We start from the raw sequence: 22,086 nt of genomic DNA on the forward strand, positions 1-22,086 counted from the left end.
TTTGTGTGTCTGTCTCGCACTTAGCAGAGTAGGGTATGTCGCACAGTTGTGGACTTGCTGCCTAGGGCTTGCACTGCAAGTAGTCATGGAAAGCGGCCTGCGTTGCAGTTAGGGCTCACTGTCCGTGTGCTCCTGTCTATGGTGCTGACAGTCATGTTCTGCTTGTTTTTTTTTCTTCACACCAGTTCATGTCTGTGACAGACACAAATTACTGACACAAGCCAGCCATCTTAGGGTCTTGAAGGGATAGTGAAGTGATTGTAAAGATATATTTAGTCAGCTATTATCAGTAGGAAGAGTGTAGGAGCAGTTATTGCACTAGGACTAGGTGTCTTACAGTGAGTGAATTTGCTGTCTTGTATAGCGTGCATAAAGATCCTATACAAAGATTCTTTAAAAAGACAGTACTCTTTATTTTTTTCGCGCATGAGCTTTTTTCCCCCAGACAGTTTGTAAGTGTTTTATAGGCATATTTCCAGCACCACCAGCAGGATATATTTCAATGCATATGCTGTGCAATATTGTTTTTGTCATTCCAAAAACTAGTTGCAATTTTGCTACCATTTATAGTTGTGTAATTTAGTGTATTTTAGTACGTTGATACTGGTATACAGTACATTCAAACCAATGAGTATTTAATTGTGTCTGTGTTTATTACTTATGCTACTTCATAAGTGTGCAATTTAGAGCATTTTATACCAGTGTACGGCATATTAGTTGCAGGGGACGTTTAATTGTGCTTGTGTTTTTGACCCCCTCTTTTTCTACTATTTATCAGTGTACAAATAAGCATATTTTCCAGCCTCAAAGACAGCATATAGTTTGGCTGCAGACTGTCCAATGGTGCCTTTTTTCAAAACAATTGTTTAAAATTTTATTGCAAAAAAATTATACTTAGCACAGACTAATGTACCTAACCTGATGTATTAATTAGTCTAAAGGTGTAGGCTGACAAGCAGATATTTTACTGGACTCTTTTTTTCTCAAAAACTAATGAAAATTATCTGCCAAAATCTTCATGTATCAAACTGTATAACTGACCTAACATACATAGTATTAGTCCAAGTGCCGTTCTTTAAAAAAAAAACAGTAATGAAAATTGATTTCTAAAGACTGCATGCATCAGAAAAATGTGCCTGACCGATTATTCACCAGCCCAGATTAGCCTTTGGTACCAAAAATCTGTCTAAAAAGTACCCTAGTACATTAGTAACAATGGCCAGCTCTTAATTTAAAAAAAAAACAAAAAAAAAAAACTGTCTAAGGGGTCATGCACAAGACCGTAGCCATTTCTGCGGTACGCAAATTGCGGATACGCAAAACACGGATACCGGCAGTGTGCGTTCCGCATTTTGTGGGTCGGTATCACCTGCCCTCTGTTAGAACTACCTATTCTTGTCTGCATAATGGGCCGTTGAAATTTATTTTTCAGAAGACAGATGTGAATGAAGTGTTACTCATTTAATGTAAGGTCTCATGCAGGAAGCTCTCCCAAGTGGAAGGCAGTCATGTTTATCATTTAAAGCTATGGCGGTGTAAAAGGAAGCAGGAGGTCTAGCTTCTACCTCTAGAAACTTACAGCATTTTATGAAATTAATCTGCTTTATCATCTTAAAGATACACTGCAATTTGTCTTTACATTTTATGCTATAAAAGTGCTTTAATAATGCAAATGAATCTATAATATGATGGTGGCTTCCTCTCCTGGTTGAATTTTAATATTGCTATAGCTAAACGGTTGTAATTACGTTTGAATCATGCTAGGGAACTTTTAAAATTTGCATCCAATAACTTAGATCAATGTTGGGCTTGTCCTAGTTTCCAGGTGCATTTCCCAGCATAAAACCTGAAAACCTGTCACTGTTTCTGGGAATAAGGTGCGGTTGGCAACCATCATATTGCTGAACTTATTCCAGGTGCAGGTTCTCCTTTTTGCCTCCAGGAAGGACCTGCTGTAAAACCTTACCTTACCTGGCAGCGAATGAGTCTGACACAAGCTTCTATAGAAACCTGCTGGCCCTAGTACAAAATAAACCTCTATATAGGCTACTGTGATGTATTACATTTTTACTAAGCAACCTTGCATGAAATCCTAACAAGCTCCCTCATAAAAGATCTATGCTATATGCTGCTGCATTGCATATGGAACATGGTGTGAAGTTCTGAGGTTGTGGGGTGTATTAATCACCCAGGCAGGAGGGAAACAGGCTCACTTTAATAACCCCTGGACTCTTCCCAGGTGGGAACCAAACTATGTTCACATGACCATGCTAGCAAACCAGGGTGGTGCCCTTCACTTCCCATACCAACTATGGCATTGTGGGGAGCACAGACACCTGTGTCTTTTTGCTCATATATCTCATAGACACATTAACATAGCATCTGAGGCTAAATTGACTTCTCAGCCCCATACTGACCAATAACCCAGCACCAGACCCTGAACTGCCGTTCTCCTGCCTGTGCAGATAAATAAAAGACAGTATCATCACAATGTTAACAACACCTTTTGTCAGCCAACTGGGGAATTATGCATCCCTTGCTGGAAAAAAACAGACATGACATCCCCAATCCATAAACCACTTTATTACCTACTGTCCATAATTAACAACACTAATAAAGGATGAAAGTATAAAACATTTAACCCCTTATAGACCGGGCTCATTTTCACCTTAAGGACCAGGCCATTTTTTGCAAATCTGACCAGTGTTACTTTATGTAGTGATAACTTTGAAACGTTTTTACTTATCCAGGCCATTCTGAGATACAGTAGTTTTTTCGTCACATGTTGTACTTCATGACACTGGTAAAATTGAGTAAAAAAAAAAAAAAACCTTTTTATTTATAAATAAAATACCAAATTTACCAACAATTTAGAAAAATTAGCACATTTCCAAATTTCAATTTCTCTACTTCTTTAATACATAGTAATACCTCCAAGAATATTTATTAATTTACATTCCCCATATGTCTACTTCATGTTTGGATCATTTTGGGAATGCCATTTTATTTTTGGGGGATGTTACAAAAGCAAATCTAGTAATTTTTCAGAAATTTTCAAAAACCCACAAGGACCAGGTCAGGTCTGAAGTCACTTTGTGAGGCTTACATAATAGAAACCACCCAAAAATGACCCCATTCTTGAAACTACACCCCCTCAAGGTATTCAAAACTGATTTTACAAACTTCGTTAACCCTAGAAAGTGTTGGCCAGGGACGAGTCGGGCGCTTCCAGTTCCCGAAGTACTCTGGCCTGCTCTTTTCCGGTCAGAAAAGGAATTTCCCTGTGTTGCCAGCGCTCTGGGACAGCACAAAAGGCAACCTGTACCAAGTAGACTGCAACTTTTTTGTACCATGCCCGGGTTTTGCACATGACATTATATGGCTTGAGGACTTGATCAGAGAGATCAACTCCTCCCATATACTGATTGTAGTCAACAATACAATCGGGCTTGAGGACCGTTGCAGCGGTACCTCGCACATGCCGTTACCGTGAATTGTGGACAGTACAAGGACATCCCTCTTGTCCTTATATCTGACCAGCAACAGGTTTCCACTGGTAAGGGCACGGGTCTCACCCCTAGGGATAGGTACCTGGGATAGGTACCTGGAGGGGGTGGGTAGGGAGGCCGTGTTGATTTTTCCTCACGGTCCCACAAGCAAACGTGGATCTGGCGGCGAGGGACTAGAACAAGGGGATACTAGTATAAAATCATACTGGCAGAAAATTAGTCTCCCCTTGAAAGCAATGAGAGACTCATCAACCACGACCACCCTTCCAGGTACATAGGCCTCCAAAAATGTCCCCCCGAAGTGATCGCTGACCGGCCTGGTCATAGGCAGGATCACCTCGGGGGGGACATGCTGCATTATCTGCATAATGCAGGCATTTCCGAATGGCCTCAAACCGGGTACGTGTCATGGCCGTACTGTAAAGTGGGGTCTGGTAGAGGATGTCCCCACTCCAGTAATGCCTGACACTGGGTTTTTTGATTAGGCCCATGTGCATCACGAGGCCCCAAAATGTCCTCATCTCGGCTGCACTGACCGGAGTACAGCCACGGGACCTAGCCAAAAAGGAGCCCGGGTGTTGAGCAATGAACTGTTGGGCGTACAAGTTCGTTTGCTCCACCATTAGATTCACAAAGTGGTCAAAACGACAAAAATAGTCATATTCAGTGAAGCCCACTGTGGGAATCTGGATTCCTGCTTGGCCAACAAAATCAGGAATCACGGGCTCAAAATCCTCTGGGGTACACCATGCAAGTTCACTTGTAGGGGGGTTCAGGTGGACTTATTTGGTGGTCCGGAAAACTAGTACGAGCCCCAGAACTGCTCGTACTAGTGTTGGCCACAGGGTCCCTGGCATGGCGGTCCCCTTGCTCTGCCACCTTGGGGGCTCATCATCATCGCTAGATGATGAGGAGAATGCGGGTGACAAGAGGAAAATGGGGTCATCCTCATCCTCACTGGGGCTCTCGGATTCGGAGGCAAGCAGGGTGTATGCCTCCTCGGCCGAGAACATCAGGCGGGCCATAGGGGAGTGTGTGTGTGTGTGCGTGTGTGTGTCCGGGCTCCAGATAGCGACTAAAATGGTTTAGAATTTACAAATGGTGACAAGACTTTTTAGTCTTGTCGACCTGCAGCTCTGCCGTTCAATACAGCGGCGGGCACAGGAGATGATAGTTCTTTTTCCCGCCGCCGATGTTCTTCTCAGCAGCGCAGTGGAGGAGTCTCTCCCTCCCCCCTGTGCTGCCGCCGCCAATAAGAGGAGAGACAAGAGGAGGAGGGGCTGTGGCCACTGCGCCACCAATGTAGAAAACTGACCTGTTAATACAAATACAGGAGGCGGGTGCCGGAATCAAATAGCCGGCACCCGACCTCTATGACAGGGGGCTGTGATCAGCGGCAGTTAACCCCTCAGGTGCGGTACCTGAGGGGTTAACTGCAGCGGATAGACTAACTCCTTGAAGTTGTATGTGCTAGGACAGTGCGTACATGACAGCCTTACTTACTGCTGTAAAGACAGGCTAAAACACCAATTCCTAACAAGATGCCACAATGTTATATGAGGAAGGTTGCACAGGTGCAAATTACTGCTGAACACCCCCTCACAGATCTATCGTCCCTGAGGTCAGTAGATGTTTCTATACTAAATTTACAAAAATAAGGCTTCTACCAACTGCCAGTCATACAGTCTTGCTTGCTTACCATCTATTGGTAACGCCCTTAGTATTAAATCAGGTGGACTGCTCAGCACTTCCATGTGATTTTGGGAGAAAATGTGGTGTTAGTACAGTTTGGGGTATACTTAGAAGTCCTGGGTAGCCTTCCTGATGTAATAGTACAGAAACTTGATACATTTTTGCTTAGCATATACTACAGCATTACTAATAGGTTGCTAGTAGGGATTAGTGAATTGTTTCTAGCAAATTGAATCTATTATGACTTTCCTCCAAAAAAATGGGATTCTAGCAAATCAGAAACTTTTGCCATTTATTTCGGATGAATGGCTCAAATTGGCAGTCACCATTTTATAGGTTAGAAAACAGAGAAGAAGGCATCTTCTACAGAAAAGGGATCATTTTTGGACCATTTTTTAATTGAAAAAAATAACAGGCTGTTTGTTACCCCCTATCATATATATTGCTGTTACATTGATATTACTAATGCTGTCTTCATGTTATAGAGCTTGAAGGGGGTCGGATGCAGTCCTAATAAATGACACAGTGACATACAGCCATGGACAAAAGATTTGAGACTGAAATAAAATAAAAATTCACAAGGTATGTCGCTTCTGTGTTTTTAGATCTTTTATAAGATGGTTCTATGTTATACTGAAGCACAGTTATAAGAATTTTAGGGGTTGTTTACTATCCAGAAATATAACTATATAAGGCATATTTCTGGTGCAGATTGGAGCCACCATGTCACCGCCAGACATCTGAGAAGCTCTGACAGACGTTCTTCAGAACCTCCTGCTTGAGGTTCTTTTGTTTTGCTTTCGTTTTGTCATCTCGTTTCCCTCTCTCAGCTGTCATCTAGTTGCACTGATTGCATCCCTTTAAATCCCCTCCCATACTGCATCACTTTGTGGTTTATACAACTTCCTGGAGTGTGTACTTGATCCTAGGTGACCCTGACTCCCTCCGTATTAAGTGTAGGGAGCCGGTGGTCGTGTCATTATTATAGGGTGTTCAGGTGTCATACAGTCGAGGCACGAGGATATGCAATTTTCTATCATAGAGATCTTTGCATGGGCTGAGAAGACAGGGAGAGTTTCAGGGCTTAAATAGGGGTCTCTCTTTTGTTCCTTAGTTTCGGATCAAGCCAGTCGGATCCTTATTTGTATCTTCTTGTTTACTGTTACACCATCCGTGACACACCAGCTATATGGGTTATTAGGATACCGCATCTAAAATGCTGGTCTTAATATAAATGTGCTCCTTTATGCTTTTTTTTTTTGTTTTATTGACAAATACGTCATAGTTTCCTAGTTGCATAGTTGATACGGTTGAAAAAAGACATAAGCCCATCAAGTTCAACCAAGGGATAGGTGGGGACGCGAATCCCAGAAGGAAGGACGCTTTGTAAAGTGGCAATATTACATCCCTGCTCTGCGAGTCCATGCCTCGTTTAATACATGACAATATCCTGGTGGCCTTAGAATCAGCTGATTGACATTGTATGCTGTTATTTGATCTACCATCTACAAGGACACCCAAATCCTTCTCTATAAGTGACTCTCGCAGTGTTACATCACCTAGGACATATGAAGCACAGAAATTATTACTACCAAAATGCATAACTTTACATTTATCCACATTGAACCTCATTTGCCAAGTTGATGCACAGTCACTCAGAGTGTTCAAGTCAGCTTGTAGTTTATGGACATTTTCCATAGACTGTCTGGTACTACATAGCTTGGTGTCATCTTCAAAAAAAGAAATGGTGCTATTAATCCTGTCCTCAATATCATTAATAAATAAATTAAATAATAGAGGGCCCAGCACTGAACCTTGGGGTACACCGCTTATAACCAGGGACCATTCTGAATAGGAATCATTGACTACAACTCTCTGGACACGGTCCTTCAGACAGTTTTCGATCCAATTAAAAACTATACTTTCCAAGCCTATAGACCTTACTTTACCTATTAAACGTCTATGAGGGACAGTATCAAAAGTCTTTGCAAAATCCAGAAACACTGCATCCACAGCCACCCCTCTGTCCAGGCTTCTACTCACATCCTCATAAAAACAAATCAGGTTAGTCTGACAACTTCTGTCCTTGGTAAACACATGCTGGTTATCACTTATAATATTATTTATAGTCACATACTCCTGTATATAGTCCCTTAAGAGTACTCCAAACATTTTTTACAGAAGTTAAACTAACTGGTCTATAATTACCTGTGAAGGATCTAGATCCTTTTTTTAATTATGGGCACTACATTTGCCTTGCGCCAGTCACTTGGCACTGTACCAGTACCTAGAGAATCTTTAAAAATTATAAACAGGGGCACAGCAATGACTGAACTGAGCTCTTTAAGCACTCTTGGGTGTAATCCATCTGGGCCCGGAGTCTTGTTCACATTTACCTTATTTAACTTCTTTTGGACCATATCTACAGTTAGCCAGTTGAGTATATTACTGGATGTACTAACAGCCCTAGCACCACAGATATCAGCTCCTTTCTCTTCTTTTGTATATACAGAGCTAAAAAATCTATTTAGTAACTCTGTATTTTCCTTATCTTCAGTGACTACCCCCTTTTGCCATTATTTAGGGGGCCTACCTGCTCGGACCTTGGTTTTTTAGCATTTATATATTTAAAAACCTTTTGGGATTTGTTTTGCTCTCTTTTGCCACCTGCTGTTTATTTTGTATTTTTGCAAATTTTATCTCCTTTTTACAGATTATATTAAGCCCTTTGCATTCTTCAAACGCTACAGCTGACCTCTCAGATTTGTATTTTTTAAATGCCCTTTTTTTGTCTTTTATTGCCCTTTTTACAGTAGCTGTAAGCCATGGGGGGTTTAATTTTAGCCGTTTATACTTACCTAAAGGAATACATTTTTTAGTGCAATTACTCAATGTGGATTTAAAGCTCTCCCATTTATCCTCAGTATTATTATGTGACAATAGCTGCTCCCAGTCTATTCCCTGAAATACTCCCCTCAACCCAGGGACATTATCCTTTTTAAGATTCAGTGTCTTTGCTCTGCCTGACAGAGTTTGCTTTTTATAGTTTAGGGGGAATATAATTATATTGTGGTCACTATTACTTAGTGTTCCTCGAACAGTAACATTTCCAACAAGCTCTGCATCATTAGAAATTACCAGATCCAACAGAGCATTGCCCCTGGGAGCTTCTACAAACTGGCCCATACAGTGGTCCTGCAGCAAGTTGAGGAATTTTCTCCCCTTTGCGGTTGAGACAGAATCATGACCCCAGTCAATCTCCCATTATGACCACTGTACCAGCCTGTGCAGTCCGCTCTATTTGGTTATACAATTGCGTTTCTATCTCCTCTGTGATGTTAGGGGGTCTAGAAATTACATAATTACAAGTATTATTTTTTCAGTGTTTATATCACTTTGAATTTCCACCCATCAAGTTTATGCAAAGGCTCAATATTTACAGTGTTAACCATTCTTTTTCAAGACTTCTGCAATTCACCCTCATATGCTGGATATCAGCTTCTGGGCCAAATTCTGACAGATGGCAATCCATTCTTGCCTAATCAGTGCTTGGAGATTATTACAATTTCTGTGTTTTTGTTTGTACACCCACTTTTTGAAGATTAACCACAGGTTCTTAATTGGATTGAGATCTGAGGAGTTTCCTGGCCATGGACCCAAAATTTCAGTGTTTTGTTCAACAAGCCCCTTAAAGGTATTCTGTCACCTCGTTTTAGCCTATAGATATGCGGACATGGACAGCTAGATCGCTGCTAGCATGTCCGCAATATACTTGTCCCATAGTGCTGTGTCCTTTTATTGTGTTTAAAAAATGATTTTATAGATATGTAAATGAGCCTGGTAAGGAGCCCAAGGGGCTGTACTAACCTTCCTGGTGCCCAGCCACACCCCCCTGTGAAGGAGCCCAGCACCGCCTGTGTCCTCCGAATCTCCTCCTTGCTCACAGTTAGATCACCATAATCTTGCGATGCACGAGCTCACTCATGCGCAGTTCCTTCGCTGAGGCTGATGCCAGCACAGGGAAGGAACACTATGCTGGCACTATGCATGCGCGAGCTCGTGCATCGTGAGATTACGGCAATTTAACTGTGAGCAAGGAGAAAATTCGGAGGACGCAGGCGGTGCTGGGCTCCTTCACAGGGGATGTGGCTGGGCTCCAAAAAGAATATTGGATAAGAGTGCAGGGACAGTTCAGAAAAAGTGTAGGGAGATCGTATGAAGAGTTTTTTTAGACTGCAGGGCCAAGGCGTGTAGTGATAAGCGGCAGGGGCTATATTAGAATTTGCTATATTTCACGAATATTTGGGTAAATATTCATCATATATTTGCAAATAGGCAAATTTGATATCTCCATTCCAATTTTTTTTATCAATGCAAAAATCGCGAAGTAAAATTTGCTTAATGCGCATGCGAAAAATGGGCGTTGCTTAGTTTAGCAACTGTTTTCAAACTACCCGAAGTTTGAGGAGATTGGAAAACATGGTTGGGATTATATGCTTGCATCTTTTTCCTACAGCGCATGTTGGAGCAGGGCTATGACAGGACCCGGGTCCAGTCTGAGAAGCAAAAAATCGTTAGGGGGGATCCGTTTTGAGCTATGGAGAAAGTTCAATGGCAGGCACACTAAGATGGCCTTACTAAAGAAATGGTCCGATCTGAAGAGGAGGAAATCTGAGCAGATCAGAGAGATCCATGACAGAATAAGCCTAGGTACAATGCTTACATTACTGTTGTAACTCTCACTAACACTCTGTAATGTGTATATATATATATACATTTATGCAAATAAGTATTTCATCCCTTTACAAATAATTAACTGGTGTGACACGTAGCAAATCAGCAGGTTACATCATACATCTCTACCTCGCCATGAGTATATATACAGTATATATTGTGACACAGCAAGGGGTTTTGTCTGGAAAGGCAGGTATTTTCCCACCAACATGTGCAGCTGGGCTGGTTTCCAGCCAGGTGAGGTCAAATACCGGACCCGAGTTTAAGTGCCGGTCCAGGTTTTGGCAGCACCTGGCTGTCCTTAAATAGGCAACTGTGCTCAGCAGCTGACTCTCTGTGTTGGGATCTGAGGTTTTGTGCCGGACTAGAGGACTAAGACCCATGTGCAGGGGGAACAGGCCCTCTAAAGCCTGCTGTGGACTACTGGATGCAGAACTGACAACAAAGTGACTTGTGCAATATGAGCTTTACATTGTGTGTGAATTAACACCAAAGACTGCAAAGTGACATGTTGTTTTGTGCAACTACCGCAAGTGTGAATAAACACTGAATTTTGAGTTAAGAACTTGTATTTTGCTTCTGTACTGTGTCTGCTTACCCTTTCTACCAGAGCGAAACCCCACATTTGGTGGAGGATGCAAGCAAGCGCAGTGAAGCTGGCGTGAAGGCCGAAATATATTTTAATTTTTTTTCTGGGCACGGTTGTATGTCTTACATCAAACCAGCAACATTACAACCTGTGTCCCTCAACAAAATGGAAGCTGTCGTGAAAGCCCTCGTGGAGGCTAACCTGCAGCAGCGGGAGGCTAATAAGCAGCAGCAAGAAACAAACCAGCTGCTGTTACAACATATGATGGCTTTACAGGCAGAAGGAGCATCCCAGAGCATCCACGATGCCCAGAAAGCAGTCCGTGCGGCGATCCCAGAGATGACTCCCTCGGATGACGTCGAAACCTATCTGGCGGTGTTCAAAAAGGTGGCCATGAGGAAGAAGCTGCCCCGAGATCAGTGGGCTGAGGTCGTCGCTCTGTTTCTGGCACCCGGCCATTTCGACTTACTGGTCAGTCAAGCGGCCGATTACCCGACAGTAAAGGGTGAGATTCTGGCAAGACTGGGGGTAAATGTGTTGGTCCGGGCCCAGTGGGTGCATCAGTGGGAGTTTAACCCGGCTGAACCCGCGAGACCTCAGTATTATGATCTAAAAATGGCCTGACGTGCTGAATTCCACTGCTATGCTGGACCGTCTGTTGGCTGATGTATTCTGGAGGGCTTTGTCATTAGTGTTGATCACGAATATTCGAATTTCGAATTTTTATTGCGAATATAGGTACTTCGAAAATTCGCGAATATTTCGAATAGTTATGTATATTCGCAATTTTGAATATTCGATTTTTTTTCCCGATTTTTTTTTTCCTTGTTTTTTTTTTTTTTAATCAGTACACATGATCCCTTCCTGCTTCTAGCTTGTGGGCCAATAAGAAGGCTGCAATATACTTGACTTTAGGAGTAGTGATGAGCGGCAGGGGTCATATTCGAAAATGCACAATTTTTTTTTCTGGAAAAAATCGGCAAGTTAATGATTGTGTAATATGCGAATTTTCGTAATTCGAATTTTCGGATTCGAATTTTTATTGCAAATTTTTCAACAAAGAAGATTATAGCACTATTAGCTAAATTGCTCTATATTCGTTTTTTCGAATATTCGCTATATTGCTATATATTCTTGTTTTAGAATATTACAAATATTCGAAAAAACGAAGTTATAGCAAATAGCGAATATTCGAAAAAAAAAGAATATAGAGCAATTGAGCTAATATAGTGCTATAATCTTCTTTGTCTAATAGTTGTAATTTTTTTCTCATCTGAAGTTCAGATTGGAAAAAAATTACAACTATAAAAAAAAAGATTTATAGCACTATATTAGCTAAATTGCTCTATATTATTTTTTTCGAGTATCCGCTATATTGCTATATATTACGAATATTCGAAAAAATTGTTATATTGTCTAATAGTTGCAAGTTGAAAAATTCGCAATACAAATTCGAATCCGAAAATTCGAATTACGAAAATTCGCATATTACACAATCATTACCTTGCCGATTTTTTCCAAGAAAAGAAATCGTGCATTTTCGAATTTTCAAATATTCAACGAATATTCTAAAAATATTCGCAAAATATCGCGAATTCGAATATGACCCCTGCCGCTCATCACTAATGGTGGGGGGAAGAGGCAGACAATCTTTATCGATTGTAGTTACTGCTGTATCATTGCTGACAGTTTTTTTTTAACAGCACTATCTAACGCTTGTATTTCAATGTGAAAAATGCAGCAAAGTCCCCGGTTGTAGGGTATTGCAAAAAATGGGTGTTTTTTTTTTACCCAGAATATAATTGCAGTATTTCAAGCTTGTATTTCACTGTGACAAATGCAGCAAAGGCCCCAGATGTAGGGTCTTGCCCAAAATGGGTGTTTTTTAAAACTAGAATATAACAGCAATATTTAAAGCTAGTATTTGACTGCGACAAGTGCAGCAAATGCTCCAGATGTAGGGTCTTGCAAAAAATGTGTGTTTTTTTAAACCAAGAATATAACTGCAGTATTTAAACTTTGTATTTGACTGTCACAAATGCAACAAAAGCCACAAATGTATTATGTTCCCCAAAATGGGTGTTGATTTAATACCAGAATATAACAGCGGTATATCACGCTTGTATTGGACTGTCAGAGATGCAGCAAAGGCCCAGATGTAGGATATTGCACAAAATAGGTGTTTTTTTAAACCCAGAATATAATTGCAGTATTTCAAGCTTGTATTTCACTGTGACAAATGCAGCAAAGGCCCAGATGTAGGGTATTGCACAAAATAGGTGTTTTTTTAAACCCAGAATATAATTGCAGTATTTCAAGCTTGTATTTCACTGTGACAAATGCAGCAAAGGCCCCAGATGTAGGGTATTGCAAAAAAAATTGTGTTTTTTTAAACCCAGATTGTAACTGCAGTATTTAAAGTTTGTATTTGACTGTCACAAATTCAGCAAAGGACCCAAAATTTATTTTCTTGCAAAAAAAGGGTGTTTTTTTAAGCCCTGAATATAACTGCAGTATTTAAACCTTGTATTTGACTGTCACAAATGCAAATATACTTTGCTGGTGCACTGAACTTGCATAAAATGGCCGCTGACGCCCACCTAACTAACAGACGAATAAAAGTTCTTTTTTCTGTGTCACTGGGCTCAGAGCAGGTTAAAAAAATTGTGCACTGAACAAAACAAAATCGCTGTAGATCGCTGAGTTAACAAGCACTTCTGATAACTGATTCTTTCCTATTCTCTCCCTCACAGCAGCAGCATCCTATCCCTACACTAATAAGAGCAGAGTGACGTGCAGCGCTACGTGACTCCAGATTATATAGAGGCTGGGTCACATGCTGCATTGGCCAACCACAGCCATGCCATTAGTAGGCATGGTTGTGTTGGCTTCTAAGGGCACAAGAGTCAAAACGCTTGTTGATTGGCTGCTCTGCAGACTTTCAAAAAGTGCCATTAAATCACCGAACCCGAACTTTACAGTTCGGGTTCGCTCAACCCTAGTCAGAAACCGTCTCAGGGAAGCTCATCTGCATGTTTGTCGTCCTCATCATTGTTTGGACCTGACTGCAGTTCGTCGTCGCAACCGACTTGAGTTGGCAAATGCTCACTTTCGATGGCGTCTGGCACGTTGGAGAGAAATACGGTTTACAGATGAGTCCTGCAGCATGATAATGCACGCCCCCATATTGCAAGGATCTGTGCACAATTCCTGGAAGCTGAAAACATCCCAGTTCTTGCATGGCCAGCATACTCACCGGACATGTCCCCCATTGAGCATGTTTGGGATGCTCTGCATCGGCGTATGCGACAGTGTGTTCCAGTTCCTGCCAATATTCTTCAACTTCGCACAGCTATTGAAGATGAGTGGACCAACATTCCACAGGCCGCAATCAACAACCTGATCAACTCTATGCAATGGCGATGTATTGCACTGTGTGAGGCAAATGGTGGCCACTCCATATACTGACTGGTTTTCTGACTCCCCCAGTAAGGCAAAACTGTGCATATTGCAGAGTGGTCTTTTATTGTGGGCAGCATAAGGCACACCTGTGCAATATTCATGCTGTCTAATCAGCACCTTGATATGCCACACCTGTGAGGTGGGATGGATTATCTCGGCAAAGGAGAAGTGCTCACTAACACAGATTTAGACAGATTTGTGAACAATATTTGAGAGTAATAGTTCTTTTGTGTATGTAGAAAATGTTTCAGATCTTTGAGTTCAGCTCATGCAAAATGGAAGCAAAACCGAAAGTGTTGCGTTTATATTTTTGTTCATTGTAGAAGAATATACCTAAATACAGTATATGTATTACGTCTTTCTATGGTGTTATTTCACTCATGTAATCAATGTGTGGAGTTAAAAGGCTGAAGGATTTTGATGCACTTCTTGCTAAGCAGTGCCTCGTGCACAGTGCAGTGCGGAGGTTACCATGGTAGATATGGGAATCTACAGAAGAGTTCAGGCTGCCATGGTAACCGATCAGAGCACCGCGATTTTACAGCGGAGGCTCCGATCAGAAGACAGAGGGAGCCACATCCCTCTGCCTTACATCACAGATGCTGTGATCGTTGTTGGTCGCGCCATCTGAGGGGTTAAATGATGGGGTTCAGTGGGATCCCAGCTCCCTTTCATTGCGGCTGGATGTCTCCAGTATGATTCAGCCGCCAACTGCCGCATATGGGGTGGGCTCACTGCAGCAGCCCGCTTCATACATTCACTCAGCCACCGTGACATACGCGTATACATGATTTATAACGATTCATGACAAATTGAATTTCTTGTCGAAGTTCAGCGAATCTGCCAAATCTAATTTTTCTACTTCGCTCATCCCTACTCGTTAACATTTCCTCCTGAGCTCACGAGAAGATCACTGAAATATTAGCAAATCATTTTGTGGCAGGTTAGAAATGCAGTGGAGAAAGAGTTTTTGTGATTGTTAATTTTCATGACAAAGAAAGATTTTACAATTAATTGCTATTCATCTGATCACTGTTCATAACAATCTAGAGTTAAAGGTGTTGTCTCATTTTAGCCATTAGTGGCATATCATGCGCCGCCAATGTTAGATAGGCGTGTTTCCACACCTATCTCCAGAATGGGACTTCCAAAGTGGGTGGATGCCCTCCGTCCATTTCTATGGGACTGCCAAAAATAGCAGAACAGTCCCAGAGAAGTGAATTGAGTGGTGGCTGCGCGGTGCACTCTCCTTTGCTTTCATGGGCCTGTTCTGGAGATATGTTTGGGTCTCAGATGTGGGACACACACCTATCTGATTTTGATGGCATATCCTAGCGATATGCCATCAAAGTCTGAGAGGACACAAGCCATTTAATGCTAATGCTAATTATCATCATAAAAATTGATACAGCAAACTTTGTCAAAACCAAAATTTGTATTAGTCTCAAAACTTTTGGTCACAACTTTACATGGATTTTCAGGACAACTAATACATTTGTGATTTGGTCTAATTTATTCGGACCCGAATTGAATCTGATGACTGATTTGTACAAATTAGACCAGAAAATAATTTCAAGAAATCATCTTTAGCTGTTGTGGCTTGCAGCATAACCAGAGCTAGCATGGCCGTGTGCGCCCACCTGTTGCCACCCATTAAGAATAAAAACCCAGGGTGTAAGACAACTCAAATGCAACAGTAGGACCAGCGAGGCTAATAACACAAGTACTGAACAGCATTGTCTCTGCAAAGTAAATGTATAACTCACAAAAAACAATTAAGAAACCACATGGGCACATTAAATACATGACCCAAGCTAGCTAAAATGGTCGATTGGTCAATTTAATGAGCAGGAGCCGGGGGTCACAGCCATACTAGTTCCTGTAATGCTGCAACCACATGTGAAGTGCACCATGTGACCCAGCCTCCTTAAAAGCTGGAGTCATGTAGCTCTGCACAGCACTCTGCTCTTCACTAGTGTAGGGAAAGGTTGCTGCTGCTGTGAGGGAGAGATTAGGCAGGGAGAAATACAACGAAGTCCTGAAATTCTGAACATGTACAGCTGAGAATCATCGATCTTTTGTGCTTGCAGAGCACACAGGTTTTGTGCCTGCCCTGAGCATTTTTTTCAGACACTTTTTTCAGTGGTCATCGGCGGCCATTTTACAGCAATTGCAGTGCACCAGCACAGCATTTCATGATCTGACGCTTGTCTTCAGGCCATACTGCTCTGACCCAATCTGTGTGTAACAGAACCAATTTTGAAGTAGCTGAACTAAAGCTATTTTGCTGAGAATCTGTCATATTAACCAGCCCATATACACCGCTGTGACACTACCTGTGTGTGACCAAACCCATTAGAAGTAGCTGAACTAAAGCTATTTTGCAGAGAATCTGTCATATTAACCAGCCCATATACACTGCTGTGACACTATCTGTGTGTGACCAAACCTATTTAGAAGTAGCTGAAATAAATCTATTTTGCTGAGAATCTGTCATATTAACCAGCCTATATACACCACTGTAACATAGAAACATAGAATGTGTCGGCAGATAAGAACCATTTGGCCCATCTAGTCTGCCCAATATACTAAATACTATGAATAGCCCTTGGCCCTATCTTATATGAAGAATGGCCTTATGCCTACCCCATGCATGCTTAAACTCCTTCACTGTATTTGCAGCTACCACTTCTGCAGGAAGGCTATTCCATGCATCCACTACTTTCTCAGTAAAGTAATACTTCATGATATTACTTTTAAACCTTTGCCCGTCTAATTTAAAACTATGTCCTCTTGTAGCAGTTTTTCTTCTTTTAAATATTCTCTCCTCTTTTACCTTGTTGATTCCCTTTATGTATTTAAAAGTTTCTATCATATCCCCTCTGTCTCGTCTTTCTTCCAAGCTATACATGTTAAGGTCCTTTAACCCCTTAAGGACTCAGCCCTATTTCACCTTAAGGACTTTTTTTGCAAATCTGACCAGTGTCACTTTAAGTGCTGATAGCTTTAAAACGCTTTGACTTACCCAGGCCGTTCTGAGGTAGTTTTTTCGTCACATATTGTACTTCATGACACTGCAAAATTGGGTCAAAAAAGTTAATTTTTTTGCATAAAAAAATACCATATTTACCTCAGTTTCTCTACTTCTGTAATACATAGTAATACCCCCCAAAATTGTGATGACTTTATATTCCCCATATGTCTACTTCATGTTTGTAGCATTTTGGGAATGATATTTTATTTTTTGGGGATGTTACAAGGCTTAGAAGTTTTAGAAGCAAATTTTTACATTTTTCAGAAATCTTCAAAATCCCACTTTTTATGGACCAGTTCAGGTTTGAAGTCATATTGTGAGGCTTAGATAATAGAAACCTCCCAAAAATGACCCCATTCTAGAAACTACACCCCTCAAGGTATTCAAAACTGTTTTTACAAACTTTGTTAACCCTTTAGGTCTTCCACAAGACTTCATGGCAAATGGACATAAAATTTAAGAATTTTGATTTTTTGGAAAAGATTTTTAAAGTGTTAACTGCCAAACAAAACCAATTTGGGTTGCCCTGATTCTGTAGTTTGCAGAAACACCCCATATGTGGTCGTAAACTACTGTTTGGCCAAACGGGAGCACATAGAAGGAGGTGAACACCATATGGGTTTTGCAAGGCAGATTTTGCAGGACTGGTTTTGTTTATACCATGTCCCATTTGAAGCCCCCCATTGCACCCCAAGAATAGAAATTTAAAAAAAGTGACTCCATCTAAGAAAGTACACCCCTCAAGGTATTCAAAACTGGGTTTACAAACTTTGTTAACCCTTTAGGTGTTCCACAAGAGTTAATGGCAGATGGAGAAACAATTTAGAAATGTCTATTTTTGTGAAAATTTTCCATTTTAACCCTTACTTTATTTCTGGAAAAAATGGGTTAACAGCCAAACAAAACTCAAAATGGGTTTCCCTAATTCTGTAGTTTGCAGAAACACCCCATATGTGGTCATTAACTACTATTTGGCTAAACGGCAGGACATAGAAGAAGGGGAACGCCATATGGTTTTTGGAAGGCAGATTTTGCTGGACTGGTTTATTTACACCATGTACCCTTTCAAGCCCCCTGATGCACCCCTAGAGTAGAAACTCCATAAAAGTGACCCCCCATCTAGGAAACTACGGGATAAGGTGGTTGTTGTTTTGGGACTATTTTAGGGGTAAATATGATTTTTGGTTGCTCTATATTACACTTTTTGAGGCAAAGTAACAAAAAATTTAAATTCTAAAATTGTCTCTACATTCGCAATTTAGTTTTGTGGAACACCTAAAGGGTTAACACAGTTTGTAAAGTAACTTTTGAATACCTTGAGGGGTGTAGTTTCTTAGATAGGGTCACTTTTTTGGAGTTTCTAGTCTAGGCTACATGAGGGGGGCTTCTAATGGGACTTGGTGTAAAAAAAAAAACAGTCCATCAAAATCTGCCTTCCAGAAACCATATGGAGTCCCCTTCGTTCTATGCCCTGCCGTGCGGCTATATAGCCATTTACGACCACATATGGGGTGTTTCTGCAAACTACAGAATCAGGGCAATAAATATTAAGTTTTAGGTTGTTAACCCTTGCTTTATTACCGGAAAAAAGGATTCAGTGTTTTGGCACCGATTTTATTTAATATTTTTAACGCTGTTCATCCGAGGGGTTTGGTCAAATGTTATTTTATAGCGACGACTTTTACGCACGCGACGATGCCCAATATGTAAGGCTCTCAGACTTTGGAGACACTAATCAGGCATCCTAAAACTGCGGCCCTCCAGATGTTGTAAAACTACAATTCCCACCATGCCCTGCTGATGGCTGTAGGCTGTCTGGGCATGCTGGGAGTTATAGTTTTACAACATCTGGAGGGCTGCAGTTTGAGGATGCCTGCACTAAAATGAATATTTTTGTTGGGAAAAAAATTGTTTCCGTGTCTCAAGTCTGAGAGCCATAGTTTTTTATGTTCTCTAGTGGACTGTTGGGGATTATAAAAATTTAGTACTCCATGGAAGTGTGATACTCCCTGAAGCAATCGATAATGCAGAGGCCCGGATGATTGGGGCAAGTGTCACACTGAGTGGTGGTGTCCTTCCGTATCCCCCTCTTGTGACACACTCTGCATCTTTTTTGGGTTCGTCCCTTCTTTCCAGTATGGGGGATCACACCTGGAAATGGTGAGGGGTCTGGTGGGGAGGGGCTCGTGGTGGGCGGCAAGTGGCAGGGGGGGGGCTCTGGGGTCTGAAAGATGGAACAAAGAAAGTTTTTTTTTTCCTAACTAACTCTTCCCTTCTTTCCCTGCCTAATGGTGCCTCTCCCTCACTGACCCTAACCTACCTGGATGGCAATGGGTGCAGGAGGGTGATGGATGGCGATTAGGGGGGACTTAGGAGCTGGTGCTGAATGGTGCTGCAGGGTGCTCGTGCAGAACAGGAAGAGGAGGGGAGAGAGGAGCGCAGGAAGTTTGAATCTCGCTCCTCTCTCCCCTGCACCAATCAGCACCCTGGACAGCGGCATTCAGCACCAGGGCTCTCCAAATGCACGGACTGTGATTGGTGGTGTGTAATCACGCCACCGATCACAGTCTTTTTCCGGTTCATCGGGTCACCAGAGACCCGAATAGACCGGAAACACAGAAAACCGTTTTCTGCGATCGCCGATACGGGGGGGGTCAAATGCTCCCCCTCGTTGTTACAGGATGCCGGCTGAATGATTTCAGCCGGCATCCCGTTCCGATTAACCCCCGTGGCGCCGGAAACGCTATTTAAAGCCATGACGTATCGGTACGTCATGGGTCCTTAAGGACTCGGGAAACATGCCGTACCGGTACGTCATGCGTCCCTAAGGGGTTTCTCTTTCCTGGTAAGTTTTATCCTGCAATCCATGTACTAGTTTAGTAGCTCTTCTCTGAACTCTCTCCAAAGTATCAATATCCTTCTGGAGATATGGTCTCCAGTACTGTGCACAATACTCCAAATGAAGTCTCACTAGTGCTCTGTAGAGTGGCATGAGCACCTTCCCTCTTTCTACTGGTAATGCCTCTCCCTATACACCCAGCATTCTGCTAGCATTTCCTGCTGCTCTATGACATTATCTGCCTACCTTTAAGTCTTCTGAAATAATGACCCCTAAATCCCTTTCCTCAGATACTGAGGTTAGGACTAGATCACTGATTTTATATTCTGCTCTTGGGTTTTTACGCCCCAGGTGCATTATCTTGCACTTATCAACATTACATTTTAGTTGCCAGATTTTTGACCATTCCTCTAGTTTTCCTAAATCCTTTTCTATTTGGTGTATCCCTCCAGGAACATCAACCCTGTTACAAATCTTTGTCTCATCAGCAAAAAGACACACCTTACCATCGAGGCCTTCCGCAATTTCGCTGATAAAGATATTAAACAATATGGGTCCCAGAATAGATCCCAGAGGTTCCCCACTGGTAACAACCATGGTCTGAATATACTCCATTGACTACAACCCTCTGTTGTCTGTCCCTCAACCACTGCCTAATCCATTCAACAATATGGGAGTCCACTCACAAAGACTGCAATTTATTGATAAGCCTTCTATGTGGGACAGTATCAAAAGCCTTACTAAGGTCCAGATAAGCGATGTCTACTGCACCTCCGCCATCTATTATTTTAGTCACCCAATCAAACAAATCAATAAGATTAGTTTGATATGATCTCCCTGAAGTAAACCCATGCTGTTTTTCCTATTTCAATCCATGGGATTTTAGATGTTCCACAATCCTCTCCTTAAGTATGGTTTCCATTAATTTCCCACTATTGATGTCAGGCTTACTGGCTTATAGTTGCCTGATTCCTCCCTACTACCTTTCTTGTGAATGGGCACAACATTTGCCGGTTTCCAATCTTCTGGGACGACTCCTGTTGCCAGTGATTGGTTAAATAAATATGTTAATGGTTTTGCTAGTTCGCCGCTGAGCTCTTTGAATAGCTTTGGGTGTATCCCATCAGGCCCCTGTGACTTATTTGTATTAATTTTAGACAGCTGACTTATAACCTCTTCCTCTGTAAAGACACATGCAACAAAAGATTCATTAGTTTTCTTTCCTAACTGAGGTCCTTTTCCTTAATTTTCCTTTGTAAAAACTGAAAGTATTCATTGAGGCAGTCAGCTCGTCCTTTATCTTCTTCCATATACCTTTTTTCTTTTGTTTTTAATTTGGTAATTCCTTGTTTTAGTTTCCTTTTTTTCATGTATGTATCTGAAGAATGTCTTATTGCCTTTTTTTACTGACTGGGCTAATTTCTCTTCTGCCTGTGCTTTAGAAGCTCTTAAAACTTGTTTGGCCTCTCTCTACCTAATCTTAAAAATTTGCCTGTCATCCTTGGTTTTTTTTTGTAATTACTAAATGTACCACAGTGTTCTATTCCTTTTTTTTTGCTTTTACTGACAAGCCTAATGCAATTTTCTGTTGCCTTCAGTAGTGCAACTTTTAAGTAGTCTCATTTTTCCTGGACCATTGAAACTGTTCCAATCTGATAGGGACTCGTATACCACTAATCTAATTTTAGAAAAGTCAGTTTTTCTAAAATCTAAAACTTTAGTTTTTCTGTGGTGTGACTCAGTCACTGTACTTATAGTAAACCACACTGACTGGTGATCACTAGATCCCAAGCTAAATTCTAAAATGGCCTTCTTCCGGGTTGGCTCCTCAACTACTTGCTGTAAAGATAATCCCAGTAGGGAATTTGAAATATCTGTACTCCTGGCAGAACTAGCTATTTTGGTTTTCCAGTTTAGATCAGGAAGATTAAAGTCTCCCATAATGATAACTTCCCCCTTTAATATCATTTTAGCTATTTCCTCAACTAGTAGATCATCTAATTCTTTGACTTGGCTAAGTGGTCTATATATCACACCTACACGAGTTACCTTATGATTATTAATCTGCAAGGTAACCCAAACTGACTCTAAATTGGTCTCGCTAACTTGTATCAAATTAGATTTCATGCTATCTTTCACATACAGGGCCACACTATCTGTGTGTGACTGTACCCATTTAGAAGTAGCTGAACTAAAGCTATTTTGCTGAAAATCTGTCATATTAACC

Source organism: Bufo gargarizans, chromosome 4, assembly GCF_014858855.1.
Source record: "Bufo gargarizans isolate SCDJY-AF-19 chromosome 4, ASM1485885v1, whole genome shotgun sequence".
In the NCBI taxonomy this organism is placed as follows: domain Eukaryota; kingdom Metazoa; phylum Chordata; class Amphibia; order Anura; family Bufonidae; genus Bufo; species Bufo gargarizans.